Source organism: Rosa chinensis, unplaced genomic scaffold, assembly GCF_002994745.2.
Source record: "Rosa chinensis cultivar Old Blush unplaced genomic scaffold, RchiOBHm-V2 RchiOBHmChr0c16, whole genome shotgun sequence".
Lineage (NCBI taxonomy): Eukaryota > Viridiplantae > Streptophyta > Magnoliopsida > Rosales > Rosaceae > Rosa > Rosa chinensis.
In genome coordinates this window covers 157,962-176,764 of record NW_020126829.1, presented here as the reverse complement: position 1 = coordinate 176,764, position 18,803 = coordinate 157,962, and the positions used below count along the sequence as shown (strand labels likewise).

Below are 18,803 nucleotides of genomic sequence, written 5' to 3'. Positions count from 1 at the left end.
TTTTCAATTCTTGACATATTAAGGATCATACTACATTGAGGTTATACAGCAGAGAATTTGTCCTAGAGCTGTATCAGTGCAATAGACATGGAGTAGCCCCAAGTTCTATGGTAGTACAAGTGACATGGAGTAGTCTATGTTGTAGGAGAATAGAATTGTGTGTTATCATTGATAATAGGAGCCCTTTAAATAGGGAGTTACAAGGTACCCAAAAGGTAATAGAATCCGATTACAATTGAATACCTAAAACACATTCCTATTACAACTCTAAACCCTAGTTTGTAAAGGCACACATTATGTCGATATCCTTCAACACTCCCCCTTGTGCCGCTCAAACTTGGTGATGACGCTTTGATTGTTGCCTCGTTAAAAACCTTGCCAGGTAACAAAAACCCTGTGGGACAAAAATAACCCTGGTCGAAGGACAAAAAGAGCACAACACGTCCTTCACTCTTCGAGATCGAACATGTAGACATCATGGCTCCCCCTGATGTCAATATCTCCCCCTGATTGCTACAATCATGGGAGTTCGGATAACTTTCTCAATCCGATGCTCTTCACATGTTTCTCGAAAGTGGATTTTGGTAACGACTTAGTAAATAAGTCCGCTACATTATCCTCTGATCGGATTTGGTTCATTTCAATATTTAGAAATGCTTGTTGTCATTTCGATGGAGGGGAGGAGGAGCACGGAAGGTGGCATTTTGCCTTGTGGGGTCCGATCCCACACTTCCGTCATCTCTTTTCTCTGTAGAGATAGAACAAGCCCATATCAATCGTACCTCTCAAATATCGAAAGATTGTCTTTATACCAATCTAATAGTGTTGCGTTGGCGCGGGGCTATATCTAGCCAACAAGTTCATAATAATTGAGGTGTCCGGTCTTGTATTGTGCTAAGTACAATAACGCGCCTATTGTACATAAGTAAGCACTTTCGCTATTAACACATCTTCGTCATCATCCCTGGGACGAAACGGATCCCTTTTAGGGCTAAGACTACGGACGACCATGGTGCATCTTTGACTTTATCAAAAATGTCTATTGACAAGGTATACAATTTCTGAATCTAGACAAAACCGTGTTCCCAAGGTCCTTCCTCTCAAACTCGGATTTCAGGTGTTCAGCGGTTTCCCTTAACTCTCAAGGGTTCCAATTATGTTTATCAACATAAACCGCGACAATTGCAAATCCGGAACTTGTCATGGAAACGCGTGGGCATAGTTCATCATATCTCTTCCCAATCAAGTAGTCATTTTAGTGAGCATTTCAACCTCGTTGCAAATGCGCTCCGTGGTCTAGAGCCACTTGACTTGGGTAAATGAAGTCCACAAGAACCTTCATTATATTCCGTATCTAGATCCCCATAGAGATACGTAGTGTCCACATTCGTAAGCTGCATGTTCAGTTATTTGGAAACTACCAAACTGATAAGGTAGTGGAGTGCAATGACATCCATTACGAGAGAATATGTCTTCTCGTAGTCGATTCCAGGGCGTTGTGAGAAACCTTGCGCCATAAGGCGAGATTACCATCTCTTTTGCTCATCATGCTATCTAACGAAGACCTATTAATGTCAATAGGTTTTATGTTAGGAGGTGTTGGCATCTCAGGCACGAAATCCTTCCTCTTCGTTAGTGAATCCAATTCAACCTGGATCGTATCTTTCCATTTAGGCCAATTTTCTCTACGTTGGCATTCTTCAACGGAGTAAGGTTCGATATTATTGGTCTCAATAATTCCACGTCCTCATGTACACTAGTGTAGTTCGTAGAGATCTCTATATTTTCAGGAATTGGTTCTAACATTGAGGCGTCCCCCAACGATGTCTCTTGGACATAACCACAATCCAAAATATTCTCATGAGACGGATTTTGAGTATCAATGATCAATGGATCAAGTTGTGCCAAACTCGCTCTCTTCTTAAGGCGAGAATTCATCGAACCTATGGGTCTCCTACTCTCTCTAGCGGAACCCATGGCCTATGACGCCATTATGCCACCTTTGTGGCGTCACCATGCTACCATCCATGGTAGTGGTGCAGTACCCATCTTCTCTGGGTGGCACCATGTCCTCTTATGAGGACATCAATCCTTGCAGGCATGTTTGCAGCAGGTATATGTGATCTCGTCACTTTTAGGGGATCAAGATGAGACATAGTGGGGACAGACCACGACAATTCCTGTCGTTTCTGTTGAACATTGACGTTCTAATCTCCCCCTAACGACGGGAAGACTGTCTCATCAAAGTGACAATTCGCAAATCCAGCGAAATAGAGATCGCCTGTCAAGGGTTCTACATAGCGGACTTATAGTTGGAGACTCATGTCCAACAAATATATATATGCATTCGTTGCAATGACTCATGTTGATGCGCTATGGCGGCGCAATTGGCACATGAACCGCACACTCAAATATGCATAAATACGAGATATTAGACTCGAACCCAGTCACTAGCTGTAATGCAAATAAAAGTTGAGTGGCTGCTATGAGTCGTAGACGAATTAGCATAGCTGCATGCGATATTGCATAACCCAAATGGAAATATTGGTGCGCATTACCAATGTCCGGGCTACCATCGTAGTCGTTTAATGGTGGCTTTTCAGCGAGACCAATTGGGTGTGTACATGGGAGTATGATACTTGATATCAATACCCAATGATATGCAATAGTCATCGAAAATTGTCGATGTAAACTCTCTAGCATTATCAAGTCAAATTGACTGAATGGGATGATCTGGGTAGTGAGCCCATAGCCATATGTTATGTGCTAGGAGTGTAGTATAAGCAGCATTACGAGTGGATAATGGCACAACACGTGACCAGCGTGTTTGCGTATCAACCAACACCATAAAACATCTATATGGTCCGCAAGTTGGTTGATCAAATCCATAGAATTCCCTTAGATTCTTTGTGGGAATGGAATTATTTCCTCAATCTCCTTTGCATAGGATGGTCTCAATCCTAAATAACAGGCTTTACAGAATGAAACATGGGCTTTGGTGAAGCCATAGTGTCACAATAGACTTGAGAAGTAGATAGAGGAGTTTATGGCGTCAATGCCATGTATTTGCCGCAGGGGGTAGGCGGTACTGGCCATGTATGGCTGGTCTTTGCACAATCATGGCGCCATGAGGCCCATGTGCAGCTCCTCGAACCAATTCTTGGTTCTTACTTTTCTTCGTTCTGAAAATGGATGTCCGTGTAAAGTCTTTAATACACAGATCATCATGTCAAAGCCTATATGTGTCAAGATCCCATAAGTGGTCTCTCATGACATAGTTGGATTCAATAACTCAAATAGTGGTTGCATACAACCCACTAGAGCAACACATAAGTTTCTCTAATACTCGTTTATGTTCGTAGTCATTAGAGGTGATGCAAAGGAACTCTGTCCATTCTCATAATGTGTTTCCACATGAAAACCATTGGCTCTTATAATAAAGTTCGAATTAAGGTATGTCCAAGACATTAAGTAAAAGAATTGACACTTTATTAATAGCCAATGATTACATCAAAGTTTCCAAAGTCTAATCCAAAATAAAATCAAAGTAAGACACATTGTAGTCACTCTATCCGTTTGGTAACTCCAATCAAATATGACCAGGAAAGTAGAGAGAGATGTTGGTGGAGTGAGGCTCTCTTAAGTACCAATAATCTCAATGACTTTCCTAGACATCATATTTTATTGGGTCTGCCACATAAGAAAGAGTTAAGACAATTGTCATTTATTGACTAAGGCAAATTGTCATTACAAAAGTTCTTGGAAAAAGAAAAAGGACTAATCTAATCAAAGTCTGTTGCATCCATGTGCACTTCATCTTCAGCTTTGAAGTCCTCTATGGTGAGATTGACATCTCCACCATCTTCTTCTTCTTCTGCAAGGTACACTTCTTGCTCTCTCAGGTCCCTATATGCCCTGTATCTTTCAGCTAGTTCCTCACTTGCCTTGCATTGCTTGAACCAATGCTCAATTGATCCACATCGATGACACTCATCATTGCGGTTACCTCCCTTTAATTGAGGTGCACGTTGTGCACGTTGCGGGCGTTCCCTAGGAGGGTTGTTGCCACCACCACGACCCATTGAGCCACCATTACTGCTAGGGATACCACGACCCCCTCTCCCACGTGTGGCATTACCACCACGTGTATCCACACCAAACTTGCGGTTTCCTTCCTGGTTAGGGCGGTTATATGGGCCCAAACGTCCCTCATTCTTAGGGTACCGCTCCTTGCGCCCTCCTTTGGGTGCATTATAATTCGCCTCATGAACACTCTTAGTTCCAATGGGCCTTGAATTATAATTCCTCACGAGTATGTTATCATGTTTCTCAGCTACAAATATAATATTGATAAGCTGGTGAAACCTCGTGATCCGTCCAGCATTGACTTCGGTACGGTATTGCTTTGATACCACAATGGCTGAAACAGGGAAGGTGGAGAGAGTTTTCTCAATTAACTCTTGCTCTGTGACAGGTTGTCCACAAAACCTCAACATGGACTGTATGCGAAGAGGTTCTGAATTATATTCAGCAACAGACTTGAAGTCAGCAAAGCGCAGATTGTTCCATTGAACCTTCAAGTCAGGGAGGAGGGAATCTTGGACATTGCCAAAGCGCTCTTCTAGCGCTACCCATAGCTCTCTTGCATTCTTGACCGACATATACTCCAATCTGAGTGCCTTGTCCATATGGCGTCGCATCAAGATAACTGCTTGAGCATGTTTTGTAGATATTCGGTTGAACTCAATATCCGGGTTAGGTGCCTGGATTATGGGTAATATTCCCTTTGAAGTGAGATGGTTCTCAACATCAGTTACCCAACTGTGGTAATCCGAGCCTGTTGAGTCAAGCATGGGAAAGTCGAGTCTAGGTTCATTCGACATCCTGAAAATAAGAAGAGAAGATATATTAGTTTCGGAGTTAAACTTCCACGAAAACTAAAATAATAAGATTTCCGAGCTATGCTACCAAGAAATCAATTTCCAAGAATCTCTTTTGGATTAGACCAACAGTGATGTTTTAATATGGTCACAATTTGATGCTTACGGACGCTCTTAGTCCAAGCATTGTGAACGCTCTTAGTTCACACGAACACTCTTAGTTCGTTTAATTATGAACACTCTTAGTTCATACGAACACTCTTAGTTCGTTAAGCGTGAATCCCCACAATTCCGCTTTGTTAAATAGTCAAAAATCATTTGGCAACATATATTCCAATATTATGCAGAAAATAAAAGGAATTTAAATACAAGAAAGCAGGAACTTTAATTATAAAAACTTACGTGATTGTTCTTAGCTTGAAGACACGCGCGTGTTGATGCAGGCGTGTAGTTGGAATCTGGTCGGAAATTGGCAGTTGGTGGCTGCCCTTCTCCCTTCCTTTTTTTTTTCTTTCTTCCTTCTCCTTTTTTTTTCTTTCTGGGCCGGCCGGGTCCTTTCTTTTCTTTTTTTTTTCTCTTTTTTTTTCGAGCCGGGTTCCTCTCTTTTTCTTCTTCTTTTTCGGGTCTTCTTCTCTTTTTTTTTTTTTTGGTTTTCCTTCTTCTGCGTCGTCTTCTTCTGGTCTGCAGTGATGGGACGTTTGCAGATGCGGTCGGTGCTGCAGGCAGCTGCGAGGCTGCTGGGCTGCTAGGCAGGGAGGCTTGGGCTGCTGCAGATCACGGAGGCTGGGCTGCTGCTGCTGGGGTGAGGTTGGTGCGCGGAGCTATGGGGCTGGTGGCGGCAGTCTGTTGGGCGCGGGGGCGCTGGAGGCTGAGGCTGGGCTGGTGGTGGACGGCCGGTATGGAGTTTTTTTTTTTTTTTTTTCTGTTTTGGGTTGGCGGCAGAGAAGAAAAAAGAATCTTTTTTCTTCTAGGGTTTTTTTTTTTCTGAAGCTAGGGTTAGAACTCGTGCTGATAACGTGTTGTAGGAGAATAGAATTGTGTGTTATCATTGATAATAGGAGCCCTTTAAATAGGGAGTTACAAGGTACCCAAAAGGTAATAGAATCCGATTACAATTGAATACCTAAAACACATTCCTATTACAACTCTAAACCCTAGTTTGTAAAGGCACACATTATGTCGATATCCTTCAATCTACAGTTTTTTTTTTTTTTTTCATCCTGTTTTTTCATATTTGTAACTTTTAATCTGCTGATGTTTATGAAGATGAATTTAGCAATGTACAAAGTCTGATGAATGAAAAAAGGAAACTTCATTATTACTCCAAAAAAAATTACGAGTTATTGATTAATAAAGGGAAGCATTTACAGTCTGATGCTAAATTTATCGCTCCAACAGTGTAAGGTAGAAAGAAATAGTCTTTCTGTTGGTATACAACTAAATTAATTGTGCAACTATAAATTATTTTGGAGACTTATCATCATAAGAAAATATAGGGTGTAAGTTTCACTATAGACTATAAGTTGGTTATGGTTAAATCTCCAGAATAGTTGATTAAACTTCATCCATCAGAGTAACAGAAACCTCTGTATTGATCGAAATCTTGCTGTCCAGGACAAGCAGAAGTGGAAACCCCTAAATGGAAAACAACTGAATATGTTATGAATTAATGGTAGGAATGCACAACTATTAGGTACTAGCTGCTTGTTCATATTCAGCAGTTTGGTTCACAGATCATGATCAAGATAGCCATGTACATGCTAACCCTCTAGCTAGGCTCTTCTATTGTCTAGTTGCAATACTACTATGAAGGGGTGAATTCTAGGACTAGCTCTGACTTGATTAGTTACTATACTCAATTTGTATAATATTCTAATCCTTGCCATATTAAGCTCACCACTTCAACAACAATCTCAGTAGTCAGTTTGTTAGCACTGCAGAAGAGTTGTAGCCACTGGATTTCATTTTGTACTATATTTAATGGTGTAAGGGTATAGGCTCACAAGATCGTTCACCGGAAGATAATTTTGACCTACATATTACTACAGCTGGATTCAGTGCCACAGCTGTCAGGTGAAAATCATGAGGAGAAGTAAGTCATATGTGCTGAATGTGTTGCCAGTGAATAGTATTGCAGAGTGTTTGATCTAAAACAGAGTCCTTATTTTATAGTTAGTCTGCAAGCCATCATGCCTTCTGGTATTCAAAATTGTTTTAGTAGTTTTTGATTAAGATTCAGACATAATAGGGGTCTTGCTACAACTTACTGTAAGGCTTTGTAAAAGCAGAAACTGGACATGGAGCGACTACAATTGAGCTATCTCATTTCTGCTTTTGTTTAAAAGAAATTTCCTAAACTAACATACAGCCCCATTGTTTTATCTCATTTCTGACTCAACTTGATGATAAATTCCTTAAGACTTGGTTCAGAACCAAACAAAAATCTGGGGTTTCAAGTGTGAAATTCGTGATATCCCTTTGGCTTTGACAGAATTTAATTATCTGATTCAAGGGCACAAGCACTACTATTGTGAGCATTGTGGTTCAACCCATTTACTCGACAATTACTTGAGTATAGAAATCCCTCTATTGATTCTACAATTTCATCTTCATAGAAAAGTAATGGCTACATTGTGGCGAGCTGAAGATGAATAATAACGCCATTTCATTTTTGGCTTGGTTGGGCACTGGAACTTACAATAAATAATTTGTTTCTTCTCTTATCAATTGTCTTATGGACTTTTTTGGGCAGATCATGTAGTAAATGACATTGTTTTCAGGACTAATACTGATCCAGGAAGTGTAGGTACAAGCAGAGTATATTTCATATAAATATTACAATACCCAAGCAACTATCTCACAAACAACTCATAGCAAGGTCTAGTTCACAATGAATAATTTGTTTCTTCTCCCATCAATAGTCTTATAGACTTTTCTGTGCAGATCATGCAGTAAATGACACTGTTTTCAGGACTAATACCGATCCAGGAAGTGTAGGTACAAGCGGAGTATATTTCATATAAATATAACAACCCCGAGCAACTATCTCACAAACAACTCATAGCAAGGTCTAGTTCACAAAAAAAAAAAAAAAACAAAACAAAACAAAAACGGACACGATGAACAGACAACGTCTGGTACTCTGGTATAGTTAAACTGGTTTTCAAATATAGAACATGCTAGCTAGATTAGAATTGTCTTCCGATTGATTACATGAGTACTTGAAGGGGCTGATGATAGCTTGATACGATGCCACATGCCAACCATGTCCCATAAAGAAGTTGTACATCATATAGCCTACAAAGACAAGCAGTGACAACCATTACGATTCCTGCCCAAGATATCAAATCTGCAGCGAGACCTTGCACTAACTCTGTCAATCGGTCCACCTGTTGTGTTTGAGCAGCAAGAGCGTTCTCTAGCATAGTGACCTTATTAGCAACGTGTGTCTGACCATCCACTTTTGAAGGGAGTGCAACAAACCCAAGCCCTCTAACTTGTCCTCGCGGACCAAGTGCCTTTGCAACAGCATCAGCTTTTATCGAACATGGTAGTGTTACTTCTTCTTCTTCCTTGTACTTTCGTACTAGTTTCTGGAAAATACATAATTGAATCCATCAATGCTATTGATGAAAGTTATTGCAAGTATGAGTTGACTAAACTGAAAATAATGTTCAATTCTAACTAAAGTTTAGTATGAAAGTAAAGCATAGAAATCTGAAACCTGCATTATAAGATGAATGACATGAACAAGAAATTATACAAGATTTAGTTGTTACCACTATTTCTGTATTTCCGGATCCTCAACTTCTTCACTTGCTTTTTTCTTCACTTCATAGGCACGAAGCCAAATAGCGGACCTTGATATTGCATCCGGTGTCTCACTTTGTTGCTTCTATAGAAAGACAAGTACATATATCAGCTTTCTTGTAATATTAAGACATCAAGTGTAATGATAAAATTGTTTGGTACCAGCTCTTCTTCAAGACATGCAAAACTTTTTCTACTTGTTCTATGCAATAAGGTTCTGCCTTGTCACATCAACCTGAATCTTTCACACTTTTCCTATCAAAAACCAAGGTGATAATATTAATGTTTTCACATAAAAGCAAATATAACATGTTTTGCAGAAAATTAACTTACCCTAAATGCTTCTGTCGTTCTGGATTTTACAAAATCCAGCCACTTCCATTGAATCTATATTATCAGGTTTGAGGAGGGCAGCAGCACGTGGTAAGCCTACCGATTCAGCTTGCTGCATCACTTCTTTCATTGTCAATGATCTGTAATCTCGCCACAGCTTCATCATTTTACAGAACACATTCCTTTTGCAAATTTCTGGAACAATATATTTTCGCTACAAAATACAATTGAACAATATATTAGAGTTCCCAATGCTCCATTACTAATAGGACTAGCGAAGAGAAAGATCAATTAAGATAAACAAGTCCAAATTATAAGAAATATTTTACAGTGATATGTTCCCAAATTTGTCTTTTGTACAGATCAGTGAGGTTTTTCCACTCAGTTGTCAATGGTACGAACTCTCTTGCTGTGACTCCAAGGAAGGAGGAGAACCCTGCTGCATATTCTCCATCAGGTTGACCTCTGACATTGAACTGAACTTCAACCCGACCTTTGTTCTTAAAATCTTTATCCCCCTTTGCTTTTCCCCTTGGAGGTCTCTTCGAATAATCTGAGGTTGTCTCATTTTCACACCTAATTGGACTATTAAGCGTAGGGAGTATGTGATTCCCTATGTGAATTATTAGAAACTCCATCCGAAATTCTTATTCCTGGCTTCCTTTCTTCCCTGTTAATAGCAATAACGGTTGCTTCTATACTCTTTTTTTGTTTTTTTCCTTTCTTGACACCTTTTTTTGAAGTCTGGACATACACAAAACTAACACAGAATAATCAGAACATAAATAAATAAAAAACCAGACCCCTTAGTTAAAGAAATTGCAGAGCAGTGGGAAAGTAAAATTTCACATAATAATCCAATGCATCAGACTATCAATAGTTAAAGAAAGAGCAGTGGGAAATTAAGTATAACTAGACTCATATATAAATGATCTGAAATTAAGGCAATTCAACCACAAATAAAAAAAAATTATACTTTATAAATGATCTAAAATTAAGGCATTAGGAAAGAATAAGCAAATTTATGAAACGCCACACACTTAACAGTATTCTAACTGAAATGTGAATGTAATTCTGAGTCTGGGATATTAAGAGAAGTATATGACTAATGTCCTTAGCTTGTGTATATAATGTATTGTCCTTAGCTTGTATATATAATTCGATCTGTTTTTCAAAAACACTGCTTAGAAGAAATATATCCAACAATTGTGAAAGGTGTTCCACTAGAAATATTCTTGAACGAAGAGAAAGATCGAGTAAGTAGTTTATCTGTTGCATGTTTGTGATCAATAGAATGTATAATTGTTAATCTTGATATATAAATTTTCCAATTCTGGAACTTTCAAAGCTCCAGAACCAAAATGCTACACAAAGACAAGACAGAGAATAGTTAAATACTGAACAACAGTTATAAACATATCGTGAGTTCCACTAGCTAGATCAATGACTGTTCTCCAGCTTCTGCCAATTCAAGATAGATATGTTTTAGTTTATATTTTCTGAATCCAGTGAAGTTCAGGGTTCCAATTATAAGAAACGAAATAGTACCTTTTCCAGGAAAAATTATATGGATGAGAAACAGATTGACAGACAAAAATAACAAAGGTGTGAGTCACAGAGAAAAGATTATACCTTGCAAATTACTTTACCTGGATCCCCTTCCACAATTCGAGCATTAGTCCTCACCTACTTCCAAAAAGATCATACAAAAATTAAACATAAAGAATACCTGAAAAAGGAAATTAAGCATGTTATTTGTCTACTTCTCAATATCCCATCACAGTTTATATATATTAGTTTTCTCCAAAACTACAAATAAAAAATATCAACAATGCTAGAGTCACCAGAGCTGTTCCACAATTTTGCTAACCAAATGATTTACAGATGCAAATATTAAAATGAGGTTTAAGAGTAAGCCATGAACTGTTGTATACGTACATTTGGTGACTCAAGTGTTGTAAACAAATTTAGTTACTCAATTAGTGATCCACCATTAACAATAACGATATAAATTAGGAAACGCGCCTTATTCAGCTTACTCCACGAAGTTCTCAGAACCACCTCTTTATCGAGATTAAGTGTATCAGAAAAACAGACTACTAGAGTCCTGAACAAAATTGATTACCTTTTAGAAAGAAAGATTGAAGTATTTCGGAATATCAAGGATCCAAATGTATGCCTGCAATGTTCTGCAATTCGAAATAAAAAATAATCTATATCAAACATATAACATGCTGTCAATATAATGCAATGTTCAAGAGCTAAATTGAAATATTCAAATTACTGCTGTGAAATTATAGGTTAATCCCAACGGGAGTTGTTTCCTTATGAACCCAGAAATGCTGAAACTCTCAAAAACAACTTCAACTTGAACTAACTACTCCCCATTGATGAACTAACTACTCCTAATACATGAATTTCATCACACTCAAAAACAACTTCAACTTGAAAATGAATTTTCAATTTAAATTTCCACACAATCAAACACTAATCGAACAGAAAACCAAACTACATAACAGAAAGTGAAAACCAAAACTCGAAGCGATAACTTGGCCCTCACTTAGTTCTACAACCATTCCACACAATCAAACACTAATCGAACCGCAGAATCAACAAGAAATTCAAAAGGAGCTGAAACGAAAAGGTGAATCAACAAAATGCAAGAGAGAAGAGCTACTGAGAATTTAAAGCAGGAAATCGAAGATGCAGAGAAGGTGTTCGATGAAATTACTGAGAGAGCAAAACAGAGAGAGAGAGAGAGAGAGAGAGAGAGACTGGCTCGCGCCTTCTTCTTCTGTTTCGAGAGAGAGAGAGAGGTGCTTCTGCTTCTTTCTTTCTGCTTCTTCTGGTTCGTGCCTTCTTTCTTGAGAGAGAGAGAGAGAGCTCTCAAACCTTGAGAGAGAGGCAGCTCAAATTTGTAGAAGAAAGCAAGGGTTGGTAAGCAAAGATTCAGATTGAAATAATAACGTAAACGTAAAGAAAGGGTGGTTGAAATCAGATCCCTTTTTTTTGTTTTTGTTTATTTTTTTAATAAGAAAATGTAATATACTTCTATGAAAAAAAATTAATTCATTTACAATATGCTAGAAAAGTACGTCGTAAAATACTAGTTAAAAAACTCATTTACGACATGCTTGAAAAGTAAGTCATAAAATACTATTTAAATAACTCATTTACGACACACATAAGATGCATGCTGTGAATGACCTAAATAAAGACATTCTAACGGCACAAATGAGATCAAATGTGCACAGTAAAAGAATAATTTTGCTGCAGTGAACAACAATCACAAAACAATCTCACAAACCATGAGGCGTACGAGAAGAAGAGTAAGCATCTGCAGCACCTCTATTCAAAGCTCTTTCCAACCGTGTCTCAAATGGGGTAGAGTGCCAGTTGACTCTTCTATCCTGTAAACCCATAAAGCTTTCATCAGAACCCACCAAGATCTAATTTGGACGAGTGTCTCACAAATCTTACATCACGCGTACCTCTCTATACTTGCTGGTCGTGTTTGGTATTCCTTTGTAAGAGGAGGCGCCAGAACCCTTGACAGGACCAGTGTGATCATTCCAGTAGCTCCCAACAGTCCCAATTATGGCCATCTCATCAGGGCTTCTACGTACTGGGTGACTTCCGCGGTGAAGATGAAGCTGAAAACTGTCTCAGCTCTGATCAATTGTTAATGCACCTAAAATTGGTCTATCTTCGTGGCTTGTTGCTGAGTGTGGTGATCCGTAGGACATGCTTTTCTCAGGTGTAGAAGTGTCCAGAGATATTGTGCTAGCACTACTAAAAACAATTGCTTTTGCGACGCCTATTTTGCGACGGCAAATTGGGCTTTTGCGATGGAAAAAACTTTTCGCGACGGAAAATTAAGCCTTTTGCGACGGAAATGTTGGCATTGCAATAGGTGGCGTCACAAGATCCATTTGCGACGGTAAAATGCCGTCGCAAATGCCGTCGTAAAAGGTAATTGCGACGGATTTCTCTTGCCGTCGCATCAGTTATTGTTTTGCGACGGTGATTTGCTACGCAAGCTTCCATCGCAAAATTTCCATCAGGTAAGCCCATGTAGAGGTATTTGCTACGGCTATGATGCCGTCGCAATGTGTATTTTCAAACGCTAATTTTGTTTTTTTATTATTAATTATCATTATTATTTTTTACCCATTTCCACAAAATTAAACAAATAATTAATAATAATAGTTAAGTAATTAATATCTGCATCCATTAAATCAAATAGGAAATTAACATTAACTCATAAAAAATATAGTTAAAAATATCCATTGAGTCATCGTACCATATTCAAATACAAATAGTCAAACACTAATATGAAAATAAATCTATTGTCATTTACATGTATTGAAAATTATAACCGCACTCACAAGTGCACCATTTTACTTGTGAGTTTTACACTTGCTTTCATTTGCTTTGCTCTTTTTGCCATGAGAACCTGTAATATAAACATAGAAAAATCAATGTTAGCTTAATGTCCAGTAAGCAAGATAGACAACAAAATGCACACATCTTTCGTGCATACAAACAAAACAAAAAACATTAAGGCATTGAAATCAAAACATAAAATCAGAGGAACATTTAAAATTCTTGAACTTTCTCTATTACAGACCAAACTGGGAAAATTCACAAAACATTCACTTTATGTCAAAATGTAATGAAACTTTCCAGATCCCTTGCTAACTAACAGAAGTAAAACATATCAAAAATTCAGGTCATTTGGGACAGACACAAGCTCTCTGTCCTCAACATTCTGATGCTTGTTGTCCTGCAAATGAGCTACACCAACTAATGCATCTTGTGCATCAAATAGAACACTAGATATCTAGCTTAACAGTAGTTCTAATCACCTAATCTGATCCTGACTTGTGCAAACCAGCAATACTAGTCAACAGGGTTCAATCAATCAGGGCCAAGTCATAACAAATCTCACTTCACAAGCAACATGGCAAGTAGGCTAGGACATCACCAATACACTGCTAGAACCCAGGTTCAGATTCCACCAATAAATCCATTTGTCCCTCACCTTCCGTCCTACATGCTACACCAACTTATCTTAATGATGTAAATGGAAAAACGAGGCTCAAATCAGAGATATCATTGGTTCAACATTACTATCTGTGGTGGCACTCTGCTCGGATTTATCAAAATAATACTACCTTTTACGAATGAAAGACCCTAACAGAAATAGTTGATAGGTTCAAAATCTAAGCCTGAATGAAACTACCAAGGTAGTTGCAGACTCCAAAATGGGAATCATGTAGCAAGTATCACTAAACTATACTGCTCTTTCGATCATACAGAAAACTACTACTGCATAAAACACATGATCACATATGTAATCGACACATAAACTAAGTAAAACATGGAATTGCATAGACACGATGAACTCATAATGATTCAAAGGTGGGTCCAACCCATTACTTGAAATACAATTAAACTACAAATCCATCACCAATCTCATCGAAATTCTCTGCTATGGGACTATCACAAAGTTCCCAAATTGATTAAACATAAAAGATTACCAAGTCTATCTCTCTCAAATTAAAATCTTTTAAAACAGCAAAAGCCCAATCCCAAAGCAAACGCAGCAGCAGCAGTGCTTGGAATTATCAAAAGGGACCGACACAAGCTCTCTGTCCTCAACTCCCAATTTGTAAGGAGTAAGGAATTGAAAATATATAGCAATTCTAACTCAACAACGTACAGCAATTCTGACATCCAAATCAATAAACCCAGTCATGAAATACATTTGAGACCGGACCACCAAATAATGTGTCGTCCAGAACATAGTTCAGTGTACATAGATATATACAGATAGTATAACTTACCATTTTGTTGAACTTCTCAATTGTTGCCAAAGGTATTGTGCCAAGCGGAATAACATTTCTAGTTCCCTCACTCTGAAATATAAAAAAAAAGGAAGCATATAAAACAAGCTAAGGTGACAAAATGGCAATAATTGGGAAATCAAATGCACACAACCACTTGTGTCATTATACTCAAGGTTTAATAAATAATAAATATGTGTGTGTGAATTACATAATCTGTATTCCACCTAACCATAGACCTGCTAAGTTCGAACAGTTTTCTCAAGCAAAAAGACAGTTCTTTTTCTTTTAATTAGAAAATGATAGGGCAAGAATTGCCATTGCCTGTTTATAACACGGCAAGAGAAAAAGATGTCCAATCTCTTCTGATAACTCTTCTTCTTCGCATTATAAGCATTCGAGGTCAGTCAATATCTAGCTTTATGCGAGTTATGGCTCTAGAGATAGAAAGAGTTTTTGTTTCAAACTCAGGGCATCAAACTCTAGATGTTAGTGTTACACGGATTAGAGCACTATTCTAACAAAATTTTTATCCCACAGGTGCACATGACGACCAGAATAATGCACATTGAAGATGGATGGTAAAATTGCCTGGTTATGAATCACTTACCAGAAAAAGAAGCCGAAAATTGGTGGCTATCAAGGTACCTGCCTCGTCAGTATTAATAAGAACAATGCCATATCCCTGGCAGTAAAGTTTCAAAAATTAGAAAAACCTTGAGAATCTGTAACTTGCAGAAGCGTAATGTGTACGGGAAAACTCAACCAAATTACATTTAATTCAACAATAATTATAGGTTTGAAACTCACAATTTCTGCATAAAACTCAAGAATTCAATAAAAAAGCGTGATGGAGTATCCATACCTCAACTTCAACTTGCTCACCTTCAAGCAAGCAATCCAACTTCAAATGCGAAACGGCGCGTGGAGTAGCAACGAAATAATTATAACTGGGCTTGATTTTCAGTTTAAGCTCTCTAGCAATAGAGAAACCAAAGGAATTGCAGCATTCTATCATTGTAATGATCTAGTAATTGTCCTTATAAATGCATTTCACTGGAGTATAACTTTTCATTTAACTTCAATCAATTCTAACACTTGAAATAGGCTAAAAAAGTTGACTGTTGAATGGTGAAGGATAAGATCATGCATTTCTATGATATTGTCTAATTTCATTCAAAAAAATGATTAAGTTGAAACCATAACAACGCTCATTGCAGTTGCTCTGTTGTGCAGTAACTAATTTGTTCACAGTATAAATTTTATTACAAAATTTGTATCATTGTAAACAAATTATGATATGCAGTACTATCATCTTTCAATATACCAAGCCATTACATTTTTCTACGATATTTCAAAGAGCAGTAGTACAAAATATCAAAAGATTGACTAATACTATAATTTCTTTCTGAGAAATATGTGCTATCATTGTAAACTTAAACTAAACTTGAAATCATTGACAGTAAAACCATAAAGAATATACAATCTGAAAATTCCAATTTTTCAAATCTTAATGAAAGCTGTAAATTAATTATATCATTTTGTGGAACTCAATCAGTACCGAGTTGCAGATACACGAAGAAAACTCAAAGTCTGAAACTTTATAGGTTTTGGGAGTCCTCCGATTTCAAAGTTAGAATCTTTTTGGGGGTTTTTATTCGAATTCGTTTTGGGGGCTCCTCCCTCCTCAAGCTACCTCCCCAAGTTTTTGTTCTATCCCATACAGACCCAAAATCAGAACATGAATACAACCAAGAGCCAAATTACACAGAAAGCTGAAAATCAAAGAGTCACCTGTAAGCTGACGGCGAGAAGAAGATTGGGCCATCGGAATGTTCATAACGGCGGGAACAGTGAGGTTCCGGAGCTGAGAAATTTCCAGTTTGGGACTTTGGGCGAGAGAGAGAGTGGTGAGGTACTGGGCAAGAGAGAGAGAGATCGAGAGCGGTTGTGTTTGGGACATTGGGAAAAAGAAGGAAAAAGAATTAGGGCTGTTTTGTTAGTACGAAATTTTGCCCAAAAAAAAGAGGGAAGATTATTTGGATTAGCGCCAAGAGTAATACGGTGACGTTTATGCGTTGCCAAGTCTTCTTTCCTCTTTTTTTTTTTTTTTTTTTTTGTAAAGTAAACATACAAATGTATTTTACGATGGCAAGATAAAAATCCGTCGCAATTGATTACAAAGTTACTACGGCAAATATTTTCCGTCGCAAATAACTAGGCTTAATCGCGACGGAACATTTTCCGTAGCAATGGGGTCTCTATTGCGACGGCAACTGTTGCCGAAGTAAAAAACCGAAGCAATTGCAATTCTTTTTAGTAGTGTAGTCTTGTTAACAGGTGTAGCTTCTGATGAACCCAACCAATTTGACAGGCTAGCATCAACTGCCATATCTTGGTTATAATTCCTGGCCTGACCAGATTGCCTCTTACGTGACTTGAAACTCGATGATACTTCCTTAATATTTGGCTCTGAAGTATGAACTGAATGAAATCCGGCGTTCATCATCCAGGGTGAAATTCTCCTTCTGAGGCTTCATTACTGTTGTCTTTTTGGATTTGACAGCTTTCCATTGTGAGATTTTCAACTGGGTTAAGCACAGCATGAACATAACCACTCCTATCACGAGCACTGTAGTTTAACCCAGTTGGCTTTTTCAGCATTGCACCATCAGCATCCTCATTCATTACTTGTGTCCCTCTCTTCGAGTCTACAATTTCATCTTCATACTCTAGTTCACCATCATCATCAGTGTCATCCTCAAGATCATCATCATCATCGAGATCGCTGTCCTCATCATAGTCTAATGGTTCATTTTCATCGTCAATGTCCCTGCAATTCTGGTACCTATGATTAGGAGGGTATGACCCTGAACTAGAAGTGATGGAACCATCTTCGAACGAAGTCTTGGATTGGCTTGATTCTTTCAAGATTTTCCCCTCCTCTTCCTGAGAGTCTGACACTCTTGACTATCGAATAAAAGATCCGTGGATTCGTTGATTGCAACATGCTCATAGGTTTGGAGTTTGGACATTAGAATCGGAAGTAACTACATTAGAATCGGAAGTAACTTTCTTTCTAGTAAGATCGTATAGGTATATACTGTACTATGGATATCACTACGTACGGTCATAGTGCAATAGTTGTTTTTTTTCTTCTAAGAGTCCTCCCTCTCGACCCTAGTAAACCCTAATCAATCCTAGTTGTTGGCAACTTTGGATCTACCCTTCAGAAGACAACCTCTGTGGCTGGAGCATGATACCCTTCAAGATTCTAGTTTGGAATTGTAGGGGTTTGAATAACACCGAAACTCAAGATGCCCTTGTCAGTCTGGTTCGACAGCGGAACCCGAGCAATATTTTTCTCTCAGAAACCCTAGCTTCACCTAATCTTCTCTCTGATGTCCGGAGGAACTTGGGGTTCGATGGCGTCATCTGCTCCCCTTGTAGTGATGATTGTCGTGGTCTTGGCCTTTTCTGGCGCAATGAAGTTCCGGTACGTCTCCGCAATTACTCCACTAATCATATTGATGTGGAGGTTGGTGCTATCGGGTCAGTAGGAGCCTTTCGTTTTACGGGGGTGTATGGAGTAGCTACTGCTGCAGATCGTATGATTACTTGGAATCTCTTACGAACCCTAGCTGCTCAGGTTAATATGCCATGGATAGTTGCCGGAGATTTTAATGAAATTCTTTGTCTTGATGACAAAACTGGAGGTCCTCCATGGAATGTAGCCCAAATGAATCGTTTTCGGCAAGCCTTAGTGGATTGTGAATTGATGGATATGGGGTTTGTTGGTTCTCGTTATACGTGGTTGAATCGTTTCACCAAAGAGAGACTTGATAGGGCTTGTCAGAATGTTCAATGGAGGACATTATACCCTTTTTCTCGAGTTATCACACTACCCTTAAGTCGATCTGATCACTGCCCT

At 38.4% G+C, this 18,803-nt stretch overlaps 1 long non-coding RNA gene and 1 pseudogene across 4 annotated transcripts; both read right to left on the bottom strand.

The window, feature by feature from the left end:
* Window positions 1-7,936: 7,936 nt before the first annotated feature.
* LOC112181261 lies at window positions 7,937-11,203 on the bottom strand. 4 transcript variants are annotated; one of them, XR_005804278.1, is made up of 7 exons: window positions 11,149-11,203; window positions 10,656-10,752; window positions 9,353-9,783; window positions 9,024-9,237; window positions 8,853-8,945; window positions 8,660-8,775; window positions 7,937-8,473 (listed from the first exon to the last, which is right to left on the bottom strand). It is a non-coding gene; the product is annotated as an uncharacterized LOC112181261 (long non-coding RNA). The 4 variants fall into 4 exon arrangements; XR_005804279.1 differs by having other exon boundaries at window positions 9,353-9,767; XR_005804280.1 differs by having other exon boundaries at window positions 7,938-8,473; window positions 10,656-10,709.
* Window positions 11,204-12,309: 1,106 nt separating this feature from the next.
* LOC112181255 lies at window positions 12,310-18,006 on the bottom strand (annotated as a pseudogene).
* Between the last annotated feature and the right edge of the window lie 797 nt (window positions 18,007-18,803).